This window comes from Gasterosteus aculeatus, chromosome 21 (genome assembly GCF_964276395.1).
Source record: "Gasterosteus aculeatus chromosome 21, fGasAcu3.hap1.1, whole genome shotgun sequence".
NCBI lineage: Eukaryota > Metazoa > Chordata > Actinopteri > Perciformes > Gasterosteidae > Gasterosteus > Gasterosteus aculeatus.
The window spans coordinates 11,113,207-11,126,650 of record NC_135708.1 but is presented as its reverse complement, the minus strand read 5'-3'; the positions used below and the strand labels follow the sequence as shown (position 1 = coordinate 11,126,650).

At 43.7% G+C, this 13,444-nt stretch overlaps 1 protein-coding gene and 1 long non-coding RNA gene across 8 annotated transcripts in view; both read left to right on the top strand.

Annotated features, from left to right (window-relative positions):
- Positions 1 to 13,444, top strand: part of LOC120811683 (vascular cell adhesion protein 1-like) — a 111,864-nt gene that overhangs the window by 53,932 nt on the left and 44,488 nt on the right. The window lies entirely within an intron of this gene.
- On the top strand, positions 4,465 to 9,697 carry LOC144389964 (uncharacterized). Its single transcript, XR_013454013.1, has 2 exons — positions 4,465 to 4,577; positions 9,651 to 9,697. It is a non-coding gene; the product is annotated as an uncharacterized LOC144389964 (long non-coding RNA).

The window sequence follows — 13,444 nt, the reverse complement described above, 5'->3', positions numbered from 1 at the left end:
GCCAACGGCCAGCCCAGTGAAGCTTTGAGTTCCCTTATTTCACTCCCTCCCTTCTCCCCTCAGTTTATAAAATAAACTCTTAAATTATATTCACAGCGGCTTCTGTTTCTGATCAGTTAGTGCACTGTTTACCCTTCCAAGGCCAGAGTCCGGCCTGGAGGAACATACATGCAAAAAATGTTGCCGGGCAGGATAATTACACTAATAATGTATTTTTAAAACTTTTTTTATAAACCCGAATACCCAATTTAATAAAACATCCTTAATACTCTTTATTTAGTTGGTGTCGCTCATGTTGAAAAGTTACTTCCCCAAAAGAATCAAGAAGTCTTTGATAAAGTCTACTTTCTTAAATTTACCTGGCGTTGCTTCAGTCTTCTGCTTCTTCTTTGCTGATCCTTTAAGGTTCTTATAAAGTCAAAAAGAATAGAACGAATAAGTTCAACATCCAGAAGATAACGAAACATGTACAAGACCAACTTGCTGAAAAAGTATGAAAACAAACCACTCTGATGCAGATGGAGTCCTCTCATCATATTGAAAACGCATAGCTGCTCTGTCGTCGTTCTAAATGTGCCTTTCACTTGGAGGACAGAGATCCAGTGATGGAGAAGAAGGAGTCCAGTCGTCCCTGTGTGCTGCCATGTCGGCTCTTCACAATCTTCTTACAGCCGTTACGCATCCTGTCCTCACTGTGTGCACATCCCCAAATAAATAAATGAATGCACACAAAATGACATGCGGTCAGGATGCACAACGCTGTTTCCAGCTGAACTTCACATCATTTCTTTCATCAGCAACAAATACAAGCTTCCAAAATCAGCATTCAGAAGATGGGAAGTAAGAAAACAACAGTCAGGGTATTAGTACTATTATAAATACTTTAGTATTTAATGTAAGACCACTTTTCACATATACATATAAAGGGCTGGGCAGGTTATCACGTTATATAACGTAGCAATCCATTAACTCAGACAATGATTTTGACACACAACAGCATTTTTTTAACATTCCTGCACAGATTAATCAAGAAAATGGAGAAAGGAACTGCACATTTATATGGACCTTTTCATTTTGAATCTCTACCAGACGGCGTAATCGATTAAATAAAAGCTATTTGTAACCACGGAAAGCTGGAATGATCTTATCACCGGAGTACTACGAGCCTGAAGTACCTCTTCATTGCGTCACACAGCATTGATGCAGCCAACCAGACACCCAAACAACCAGTGGAGCCAAACTTTGGCAGACTGCTTTGGATGCAGCGTGCAGGAGAACTTTCTACAAACCAACGCAAGAAGAAATCAGAGAAATGGATGAAAAAGGTGGATGTTAATTTTGTCATTATGTAACTGTTCAACCTGCATTCCTGAAAGCAAGTCCCTGCACAGTAAATTCCAGTTGTTAAAAAAGAAATTTTTTTGTGCTGGAACACTTTAGTTCACTCTAACAGGAACACTTACTACTGAACACAGACTGTTTCCTGGTAGAAGAATAATCTTCAGATTTATATATTGTATGTTAACTTGCTGTTGTTCCAAAAGTGCCTGTTGTATTGTTCTGATTACTTTAAAATAAAAGCGTGCAATACACTAAGTTTTAGTTCAGTTTTATTTTTTCATCTTTGCCCACATTAGTAAAGAGTGAACTGAACAGCTGTAGAGGACACAGCGCCATCTAGTGGCACTAGATGCACTCTATAGAAATGGATCAGATCAGAATCATGGACCATGATATTCAGATGTAGATTATTACAAAACCCTTATTTAAAAAAAGTACTGTGACATTTCCCGTGTTTATCCAAATAGGAACTCGACCCAGTGTTCCCACCCGGATTCCCGCTTCTGTGCCCCGGCGGCTCGGTGTCCCATCATTGACCCCCAGTGGCAGAGTGCAGAGGGCGTTCCCATCGACGTCATCATCTTACCGGACCCTTCTGATTGGACAGACGAACTGACTGTCCTTTAACAGGAAATTAGTAGTAGAAAAGAAACCAAGGCTAAAATACAGCAAAACAACCCGCTCCAAAACAATACTAATACTTTTATTTACAACACCTAAAAGTGAACAACAAAACACCGGTAAAACAATGGTGAAACACCGTAAGACACTCGTAAAACATCTGTCCTGTCCCTTTCTGATGCGCCTCTCCTGCTGCGCTCACTTCCATCCTCATCACAGGATCTCCCGCCACTGATGTCTTGATTACCGTAATGTCTAGAAAGTGGCTCAGCTTTCAGAATCCGTTTGAATTACGTCGATTGCGCACATTGTTGAGGATTTACGGTAACTTGAATCTTTCATGTCACTTTCCGTCGGATTGTGTATAAATTCAGAGCTACCAACTCTCGCGGTTTCGCCGTGTGACACACGCTTTTGCATGTTTTCACACGCACTCACGCCACACAACCAATTTCTAACGGCAACATTTTTTTTTGATTTTGGGCCGAAGCGCGTTCGTTCCTTTTCAAACTCCCCGACGATAGATGGCGCTAAGGAGCGCATCTGTAATCCTATTCGCTGCATAGACGTCCTATTTACCCCAAAGAGTCCCGAAGTTGGCAACAGGAGAAGATTTTCAAACAGACAAAACCGCGGGATAAACTCCGGAGGAGCAAAGACTAAGGTGTGTTAATGACGTGGTTCAATTACGTACTCACTCTCCTAATCAGGAATCAGGAAACATTTCTTTTTCTTAAAAAGAAATTATTAGTTCAGAAATCCGGAGTCATTCCTGATTCCTGAACTAATAATTTTTTTTTTTAGTTGTGTTTGTGCGTGTGATTTTGAGTGGTGAATGTAAACTGTCATAACAAGCAGCAGGAGAGCACCTTTTTAACCTCTTGGTATCTGCATGCTCAAAACATCATAGCATTGTTTATTAAGGCTGCTCACAGAGAGAGTGTGTGTGTGTGTGTGTGTGTGTGTGTGTGTGTGTGTGTGTCGTCCCATGTGCTGCACGGAGCGTGTTTGGTGTCTCTCCATTCCGCGTCATCGACGGCATCTGCCTGTCTGCCGACTGCGGTTGGAGGTGGGAGAGCGTGTCCTTCAAGCCGGTGCAGATCTCCTCATGCGTAGCATTCAATTCCTACGGTAGGCTGTCTACTCTGTACTGCTTAGGTGTACATGTGCCTCGTCCAGCTGTTTTATAGATGTCTGTTACCTCTGATTTGCAGTTAAAGCTGCGTCGTTGTGGTGCACCACCCTGGCGCTGAAGCTTCTACGTCTCGCCAGTGGCTCACCTGCTGAAGCGGGCCTCTAAGTATTGCGGGACCCTCCCACTGCTGTTCTGTCTGGGCTGTTTTTCTGTGTTATTTAATCATTTCTTTTTGTGTGTGTGCGACCTGGTCGATATTGCACTGCTAATGGTTGCTTTTCTTTTTGTTTTGATGAACAGGAGCTCTTGTTACCACTGGTAGGACAGGGTTCCCGCGGGTCCTTAAAAAGTCTTAAAATGACTTAAATTAAAATTTGGGTAATTAAGGTCTTAAATTGTCTTAAATTTCAATTAAAGTTGCTGTAGGTATGGATTTTTTTGCCGGTACGCTTAATGACGACGAGAAAGCACAGTGGCGCATCGTAAAACATCTAATAGTTGATTAATTTAGTATTGTGCGAAATGAGTCCGCGCAATTTAATAGCTGTTTACGGTACGTCGGCTACAGACGCTGACGTCAGGCTGCGTGTCGCCATTACGCGGTTGTCGATGTGAGGTTGAAAATGCAAAGAAGATGGAAGTGCAAATTTAACGACAAGTGGATTGAAGAGGATGCATTTAGGAGGTGGTTGGCGCCGGTTGAAAACAACAATGAGGCAATGTGTAAACTATGCTAAAAGACCTTTTCATTAGGGACCGTGGGGCTCAAGGCCGTCGAGTCGCACATGAAAGGAGGAAAGCACCAGCGATACGTTGCAGCAGCGAGCCGTAGCGGGACCAGGTTAATCCCTGCAACAACGTTACAAGTTCAGACGCCACCTCTCAGTCGGCTGTAACAAGTTTAATTTCAACACCAGACACCCAAAAGGCAGAGGAACTGTGGGTTCTCCATACTGTGAAGAGGCACAATTCATTTAAATCTAAGGATGACATACGTGGCGTCTTTGCTGCCATGTTCCCCGATTCGCAATGCATTGTGTTTAGTGTAATTCAAACTTATGTATGTTATGTTGGCTCTGTTCTGCATCACAAAGGAATCACTTTGTTTACATCTATATTGGCCAAACAGCGTTGGAAGGGTTGTTGTCAGTTATTATACTGTCTCCTAATTTGAAAAAAAGTTTTGATTTCCATTGTAGGAGGCAATAAATTGCGTATTCCAAAGAAATTGTGACATTTTGAATTAATTAAATTATATTTGTTAAGGTCTTAAAAATGTCTTAAAAAGCATTGAATTTTACTTTTGAAATGGTGCAAGAACCCTGTAGGAGTGACTGGTAGTTTGTCTCATGCACTTCCTGTCTATTGTGCTCTCGCTGTCTCTTTCTCTGGGCTCAACATTTCGTTGCTGGTTTCCATTAGGGAACTGCCAGGGAAGGAACTACATACTTTTACCTTTTGAATCTTACGTCCATCGACGGTAAGCGTGTTGCGTCACTTCCTGTTACCAGCGTGTTTGATGTCATCGAACTTTTCACAGCTCTAGCTATACTGAGTTGACTGTAGCGTGATATTTTTCATCACAACGGTGAATTCTTATCTATGTGAGGCGCTGTTAAACGCCTCACCGTCTAGCAAATGTTCGCTCCATCGAATAGTTGCTTGGACGTTGTTTAGCGTCAACGTTACTTCTATTAGCGTTAGCATTAGCTTAGCAGCTAACCTGGTGATGTCTTCCCTCCCTGCCTCTCCTGCTCTTTCTTGCTCGGTGTGTCACATGTTTAGCTATTCCTCTGCCTCCCTTACGGATAATGGTACATGTAAGAAGTGTAGTATATTTGATAAATTGGAGGCGAGGCTTAGTGAGCTAGAAGCACGGCTCCGCACCATGGAAGCTCAGTCGTTAGCCGCTGTAGTTACCCAGCCCACCCCCGTAGCCGGTGCGGGCCACATAGACGTAGCGTTCGCTCCTGCTAGCCGTCCCCCGGCAACCCCCGAGCAGGCGGGAGGCTGGGTGACTGTCCGGAGTAAGCATAAGTCTAAGTCGAAGCACACGGTTAACCACCAACCACTTCACGTTTCAAACCGCTTCTCCCCACTCGGCGACACACCCGCTGAGAAGCCAACTCTGGTGATCGGTAGCTCCATTCTGAGGAACGTGAAGTTAGCGAAACCAGGGACCATAGTTACGTGTATACCGGGGGCCAGAGCGAGCGACGTTGAGTCTTATCTTAAACTGCTGGCTAAGGATAAACGTAAATACAGTAAGATTGTAATACATGTCGGCGGTAATGACTCCCGATTACGTTGCTCGGAGGTCACTAAAGTTAATGTGGAATCGGTGTGTACATACGCTAAAACAATGTCGGACACCGTAGTTTTCTCTGGCCCCCTCCCAAACTTGACAAGTGACGACATGTATAGCCGCATGTCGTCATTCCACCGCTGGTTGTCGAGGTGGTGCCCAGTAAATAATGTGGGCTTCGTTGATCACTGGAAGACGTTTTGGGGAGAGCCTGGTCTGATTAGGAGGGACGGCATCCATCCCACTTTGGACGGAGCTGAACTTCTTTCTAAGAACCTGACCCAGTTTCTTAGTGGACTTAATCCATGACCCAGAGTTCAGACCAGGGAGCAGAGTCGCAGTCTTACACACTTCTCTGCGCTTCAATCTGAGCAGTCACTCAGCATAATGAACCCTATAGAGACCTTGTCTGCCCCACGGACACACTTATCTAAGTTAAAGGTAAACAACCGAGGAGTTGTAGTAAATAACTTAATTAAAGTTAAAACTAATAATGCAATAGTGCAACAAAATAGGAGAATTAAAGGGGGTCTTTTGAATATCAGATCTGTCATCTAAAGCTGTTTTGGTAAATGAACTAATATCAGATCACCATGTTGATGTATTTTGTCTTACTGAAACGTGGTTGTTGAATGGGGAATATTTCTGTTTAAATGAAGCGACTCCTCCGAGTCATGTTAATACTCATATTCCCCGAGGCACAGGCCGAGGGGGGGGAGTGGCAGCTATTTATGACTCCTGCCTTTTAATAAACTTTAAACCTAAGGTGGATTATAACTCATTTGAAAGCCTGGTTTTCAGTCTTTCGCAACCGACCTGGAAAATAATCCAGCCGGTTCTCTTTGTAATAGTGTACAGGGCCCCAGGTCCTTATTCAGAATTTCTTTCTGAATTTTCACAGTTCTTAACGAGTTTGCTCCTTAAAACGGACAAGGTAATTATTGTGGGTGACTTTAACATTCATGTGGATGTCGACAACGACAGCCTTAGTACTGCATTCCTTTCATTGTTAGATTCAATTGGTTTCTGTCAGTGTGTAAATAAACCAACTCACTGTTTTAACCACACTCTCGATTTGGTTCTTGTGTATGGGATTGCGATTGAACATTTAACAATTTCTCCACAGAACCCTCTCCTGTCGGACCATTGTCTGATAACCTTTGAATTTCTACTATCAGAACCACCTCCTCCTGCCAAAGGTTTCTACAGTCGACGCTTATCGTATACAGTAATCCCTCGTTTATCGCGGGGGTTACGTTCCGAAAATGACCCGCGATAAGTGAAATCCGCGAAATAGAAAACTTTTTTTTTTTTTTACAATTAGCAACTATTACATGTATACAAATACAGTGACTCGCGTGTAGGCCGTTTCACTGCTCTTCAGACTGGGCCGCTGCATCCTGACTGCGCTCTGCAGTGTTCTCTTCTTCTGAAGCCCGCGGTGCAGGTGTGTTTGTTCGGGAGAAGAACATAGTGATAGGCAGCTGTTGTCGCTCTTTTTTCTTCTTTGCAAAAAGATCCTTGTACACCGACATGCCACCATCGATTACGTTGGAGAACTGTAATGAACGGCTCGGGAGTGAGTTTTTAGCGAATCAGAATGCAGAGCACAATGCACCAAAAAAAAAAAAATGCAATATGAAAATCCGCGAAATAGCGAATCCGCGATAAGTGAACCGCGAAGTGGCGAGGGATCACTGTACCGCTGTAGCCTTATTTAAAGAAGCCATTCCTTCTGCTCTAAGTTCAGTGCCCTGCCTCAAGATACAAGAAGACTCCTGTGAGAACCTCAGTCCGTCTCAGATCGATACTTTTGTCGATACTGCTACAGGCTCTTTGAGAGTGGCGCTGGATGCTATTGCTCCTCTGGAAAGAAGAATAGCAACAAGAAGGAAGTCTGCACCGTGGTATAACCCTCAAACACGGAACCTAAAGCAAACTGTGCGGAAGCTTGAACGATTATGGCGTTCCACCAAATCAGAAGGATCTAGGCTAGTTTGGCAAGACAGCCTTAAAACGTATAAGAAGGCTCTCCGTAACGCAAGAGCATCTTATTACTCATCATTAATAGAGAAAAATAAAAACAACTCCAGGTTTCTCTTCAGCACTGTAGCCCGACTGACAGAGAGTCACAGCTCTGTCGAGCCGTGTATTCCTTTGGACCTCACTAGTAACGACTTCATGAACTTCTTCAATGATAAGATTCTGACTATCAAAGAGAAAATTGATGGTCTCCTGCCTTCAACCAGTGCCGACCTGTCCTCCGATGTAGGAACCTTGGATGCAGCAGTGGGCCCTGATGCCTGTTTGGATGCCTTCTCTTCCATCAACCTTGATCAACTGACTTCTTTATTTTCAAAGTCTAAATCTTCTACTTGTCTCTTGGATCCGATTCCGACCAAACTGCTTAAGGAAGTTTTTCCTTTAGTTAGCACACCCTTATTAGATATTATGAATCTGTCTTTGTTGACAGGACATGTACCACAGTCCTTCAAGGTAGCTGTAATTAAACCTCTTCTTAAGAAACCTACTCTTCCTCCAGAGGTGTTGGCTAACTACAGACCTATCTCTAATCTTCCCTTCCTCTCTAAGATCCTTGAGAAATCCGTCGCAAATCAATTATGTGACTTTCTACAAAACAATGCTTTGTTCGAGGATTTCCAGTCAGGATTCCGAGTGCATCACAGTACAGTAACAGCACTTGTGAAAATTACGAATGATCTTCTACTTGCATCGGACCAAGGACTCATCTCTTTTCTTGTCTTGCTGGACCTCAGTGCCGCATTTGATACCATAGACCATTGTATCCTGTTGCAGAGACTAGAACATTTAATTGGTATCAAAGGAACTGCACTCAGCTGGTTTAAATCCTACCTATCGGACCGATCCCAGTTTGTGCTTGTAAACGGTGAATCCTCAAAGACCACCAATGTTGGTCACGGAGTCCCACAAGGTTCTGTACTTGGACCGATTTTATTTACCCTCTATATGCTTCCTTTGGCCGATCTTATCAGGAAACACCGCATAAACTTCCATTGTTATGCAGACGATACTCAACTGTATCTGTCGATCAAGCCAGAAGAGACGGACCAGTTAGTTAGACTTCAAGAATGTCTTGGAGACATCAAAACTTGGATGACCGGCAACTTCCTGATGCTAAACTCAGAAAAGACGGAAGTTATCCTGATAGGCCCAGAGCGCCTTCGAAGCCAGCTGTCACGTGATACAGTTTTTATGGATGGAATTGCTCTGGTACCCAGCAGCACCGTCAGGAATCTGGGAGTTCTCTTCGACCAGGATATGACCTTCAACTCGCACATAAAGAAGACTTCAAGGACCGCCTATTTTCATCTACGTAACATATCAAAAATCAGGAACTTCCTGTCTCAAAGTGATGCAGAAAAATTAGTTCATGCGTTTGTCACTTCCAGACTGGACTACTGTAATTCTTTGTTATCAGGCTGCTCTTATAAATCTCTTAAGCCTCTCCAGTTGATTCAGAATGCTGCAGCACGTGTATTAACAAGAACTAAGAAAAGGGATCATATCACTCCTGTATTAACTTCTCTGCACTGGCTCCCTGTTAAATCAAGAATAGATTTTAAGGTACTTCTCCTCACCTACAAGGCACTTGCTGGTGAGGCACCGTTGTATCTTCAAGAGCTTGTAACACTGTATTGCCCTACAAGGCAACTGCGCTCCATAGATGCTGGGTTACTTGTTGTTCCTAAGGTTTTAAAAACTAGGCTGGGGGCCAGAGCCTTCAGTTATCAAGCTCCTCTTTTGTGGAACCAGGTTCCACTTTCAGTCCGGGGGGCAGATTCGGTCAGCTCTTTTAAAGTAAAACTTAAAACGTTCCTCTTTGATTCTGCCTATAGTTAGGGCTGGCTCAGGTTAGTCCGGACCAGCCCTTAGTTAAGCTGCTATAGGCTTAGAATGCCGGGGGGAATTCTTAGGACACACCAAGCTCCTCTCTCACGCTCTCGTTCTACCATAATTCAAGTTTTATTAATGCACATGACTAATTCAGCTTTTTCCGGGAGTTTTTTTTTTTTTTTTTTGTGCTTTCGCCCCTATCAGGTCTCCGTAGATTGTGGTTCCTTCGGGACCCTGGTCCTGACACCTACCGTGGCCATGCTGACGCCTTCTGCTGCCATCATCATCATTATTTTAGATATTAATCATATTACTTTACTCATAAACCGACATTACCCTCTCCTAAAATCTCTGTGCTCTCCCTCCCCACAGGATTCTGTGGATGGTGGTTCTATCTGATGGTGGTTGCCCCTGCAGTGGTCCTGCTGTGCGCCTGGCTTACTACTCACAATTACTTGAATCATTTCTGTCATAGGAATTGCATGTATTATACATTGTTCATTCTGTACACATGGCATCCATTGTAGTCTGTCCATCCCGGGAGTGGGATCCCTCCTCTGACGTTCTCCCTAAGGTTTCTTCCCTTTTTTCCCTCTTGTAAGGGTTTTTTCATTTTTTGGGGAGTTTTTCCTGTGCCGATGGTGGGTTTCGGGGCAGAGGATGTTGTATGTGTACAGACTGTAAAGCCCTCTGAGGCAAATTTGTAATTTGCGATTCTGGGCTATACAAAATAAAATGACTTGACTTGACTGGCTGATCCCGGTGGTGGTTCCCTTCATTTTTCTGTAGTGCACCTTGGTGGCAATAGTTTGTGTAACATTAAACTCCTTCCCCCTCAGCAGTCATCTCTGCCTGTGAGCCCTCAGCACCCCCTTACGTTGCATTCCATGGTAACCTGAAAAACGCTTAAACGTTTCTATTTTGGTGTAATATCGCAACGACTGAAGATTTAAACATTTGTATATTTTAAGAAAAATAATTTATCAAAAATAAACTTATATAATTTTGTTTGTGGACTCATGTCCAGTGCCTGTGTTGTCTGAACCTGTCCTGTGGTTAACTGTAGATTGGTGGTCTCCTTTAATAATTAATAATTATTTAATAATTGTTGGTCTATAGTAGTAAAGCAGATTAGTCCCTTAGCCTTGCAACACTTACAATGACTTGTGAGTAACGAGGAAACAAAGGATTTGCAGAGATAATTAAATGCTGGTGTGATAATAAATGACCATTTAAAATCATCGAAACAGTAATGATACATTATTTTAATGCAGGAATTTCTTTGAAATTCGTATCTGTTGTTTTACATGCACTAACCTACATGAGAACATGATGCGTGTTTGCAGTGGACGTATTTAGGCCGGGGAATAGGCTATAAAATGTGGAGCGACACATGTGTAATTTGTGTCTGAAACTGTTTAGATTTGTATGTTCGTAAGTTATATGCCTCTGCCTCGTTTAGAGGAGACAGAAGCTGCGTACGTATGGACCCGTGCACAGATGCGTGAGAGGTCGTTCATTATTTTCATAACTTTTGGAAGAATAACTAATATGTAACGTAACGGGCTCCTGACCCGGACAGTTTTTAGCTAACTTTCGATAAAAATGATCTTGTAATGTTTTCAGGTGATTTAACTGTGTTAAAGCGTTAGCACTTTACCTTTCAAGCCAAATACTGCGAGTGAAATTTTTTGAGTCTGTAAAAGGACGCTAACACCGGTGAATTAGCCGTGCGCTGGTATACTCCTGACCCGCTCAGACGTCCATGTCATTGTAAACATTTGTTTTTCGTGGAGATTAAACTCATTAAAGGGTCAAAGGTTACCATCAATGCTGTCAACATAGTAATGTCCTTTTGTTCTGGTTCTGGTTTCGAGTTATTACAACTAAAATATTAAATGAATACATATTTATTTAAAAAAATAAGTAAAATCAGGACACAACATTTAAAATCATCTTTGTCATCCAGCTCCTCGTCCCAGCCCCCACACACGGTGTGGTACCACGAGTGGCAGCTATCACACTGGACCCACGACACCAATCCCTCTGAGCTCACAGGCGGGTCAGCTTCGCTGCACCGGCACGCTCCCAAGCCGGCTGTGTGTCTTCAGGAGTGTGACCTATTAACATGACAAAAAAACCTTTTAATTAAAGAAAATGCTCACTGTTACGTGTAGAGATTTGTGCCTCTTGCCCTCACCTTTTTTTTGTTTGTCCTGCAGGTGAGGGGCGGAGTATTGGCTGGCCCTGCCTCCAGAGCACCCCGGTATTGGCCCACACTCCGGCCAATCCGATATGGAGGGCAACTATAAAGCCTCTCACTGTGCTCTCTCTCAGGGCTTGCTTCTTTTTTCCATTGAGGTTTGTGGCAGGGGAAGTGGGACTGAGGTAAGGCTGGGGTACCCTGTACACACCCACATACACGCAGAGTTACTGTTGTTATTCCACTAGGTTATGGGTTGTTGCCACCGATGTATTTCTGTTATGTTGAGCATTTGTAGAATAGAGTCAGGTCTTTGTTTTCCCTTTTCTTTCCGCCGAGTTGAGCTAGGCCTGGTTTTATTGTACTTTGATAATTTTGTTTGGCACAACCCCCACAGTACACTTTCCCCCCCCCCACCTTTTCCCAACCTACCCGTTATGTTCTTTTTTTTGTAAATAAACCTACTTTTCTTTAACTGCCTCACACGGTTCCTGTTTTATTCCCCCATTGGATGTCAGCGTTTCCCTCTTAACCGGAGGAAACGTGACAAGTGGGGGCTCGTCCTGGTCACTCTCCATTTCAACCCCGCTGGTGAAAAGTTTCGTGATCTTGTCATCGTGAAACTCATCAATTTTGTCCTTTGTGTATTGGGAGGATTTCTCATCGGGGACAGGCATGTTCTTGTAGGCTTCAGGGTCATCATCGTCATATTGCTCTACCTTTTTAGTCCGCGGTATCTTTATCACCCTTTTTGTTCGAACCATGGTGGAAATGAATTAAAACGCGTTTGCTTCACACAGCCGGAAGAAATGATTTCCAAACCTTTGGTTGGACTTGTATGTGTGGGGGTGTTACGTGTAGAGATTTGTGCCTCTTGCCCTCACCTTTTTTTTGTTTGTCCTGCAGGTGAGGGGCGGAGTATTGGCTGGCCCTGCCTCCAGAGCACCCCGGTATTGGCCCACACTCCGGCCAATCCGATATGGAGGGCAACTATAAAGCCTCTCACTGTGCTCTCTCTCAGGGCTTGCTTCTTTTTTCCATTGAGGTTTGTGGTGGGGGAAGTGGGACTGAGGTAAGGCTGGGGTACCGCGAATCCATTTTCCACAAGGTAGTTCACCTCCTTCCTCATGCATTCCCTTTTTGCAGGATTTACTCGATAAGCATGCTGTTTGATGGGCTTCGGGTTAGTCAAAACAATGTCATGCATAAGGACAGAAGTTTGAGAGGGTATATCACCAAATAAGCATGGGAAGCCAGATATTAAATTCTCCACATCACCACGATGGTCATCAGGCAGGTGGGACAAAAAGTTAGACAAATCCGAAAGTAGCTCAGTGTTTTTCAGTCTTAACCCCTGTGGGGTGGCACTACGCATAACCAGCCCATCCTCCTCAGTGGAGCTCTCTGCTGAGCACGCAGATACCGCTGACACATTTTGTATTTTAGGAAGTCCAGACGTTCCTAACTAAAAATCCTCTATTGCATTTATTTACATGGTGTCAGAAGTGAAAACCGAGTCATGGTGAATCCACCATTAAACTTCTCCTTCGATAAGCCAGGAGAATGAGTTTAGTGGAAGCAGCGTTTTGTGAGGTTTAGAACCGCCATTAAGTTGAACAAAGGATGGCGCCCTGCAGGTTATCAGCCTGATATGCGCTCTGGGATCAGAACATCTTCCGTTCGTTTGCTTCTCCAAAAAATGGACGTAGTAATGATTTTGTTATCGTGCTTAGAAAGTTCCACGAGTACTTTGTGCCGAGAAGGAATGTAAGACACGAACGTGCATGTGTCCATCTGCCCGTGCAAAGAGAGAAAGCTGAGACGTTGATGAGAGCATTGAGAGATGAGAATATCGGCGACCGAATCGTTGTTGGTATTCTTGACCGCCCTCACCACCCACAGGGCAATGGGCACGCAGAGGAAGAAAACTCTCAAGCAAGCGGATCCTGTGATGAATCTGATG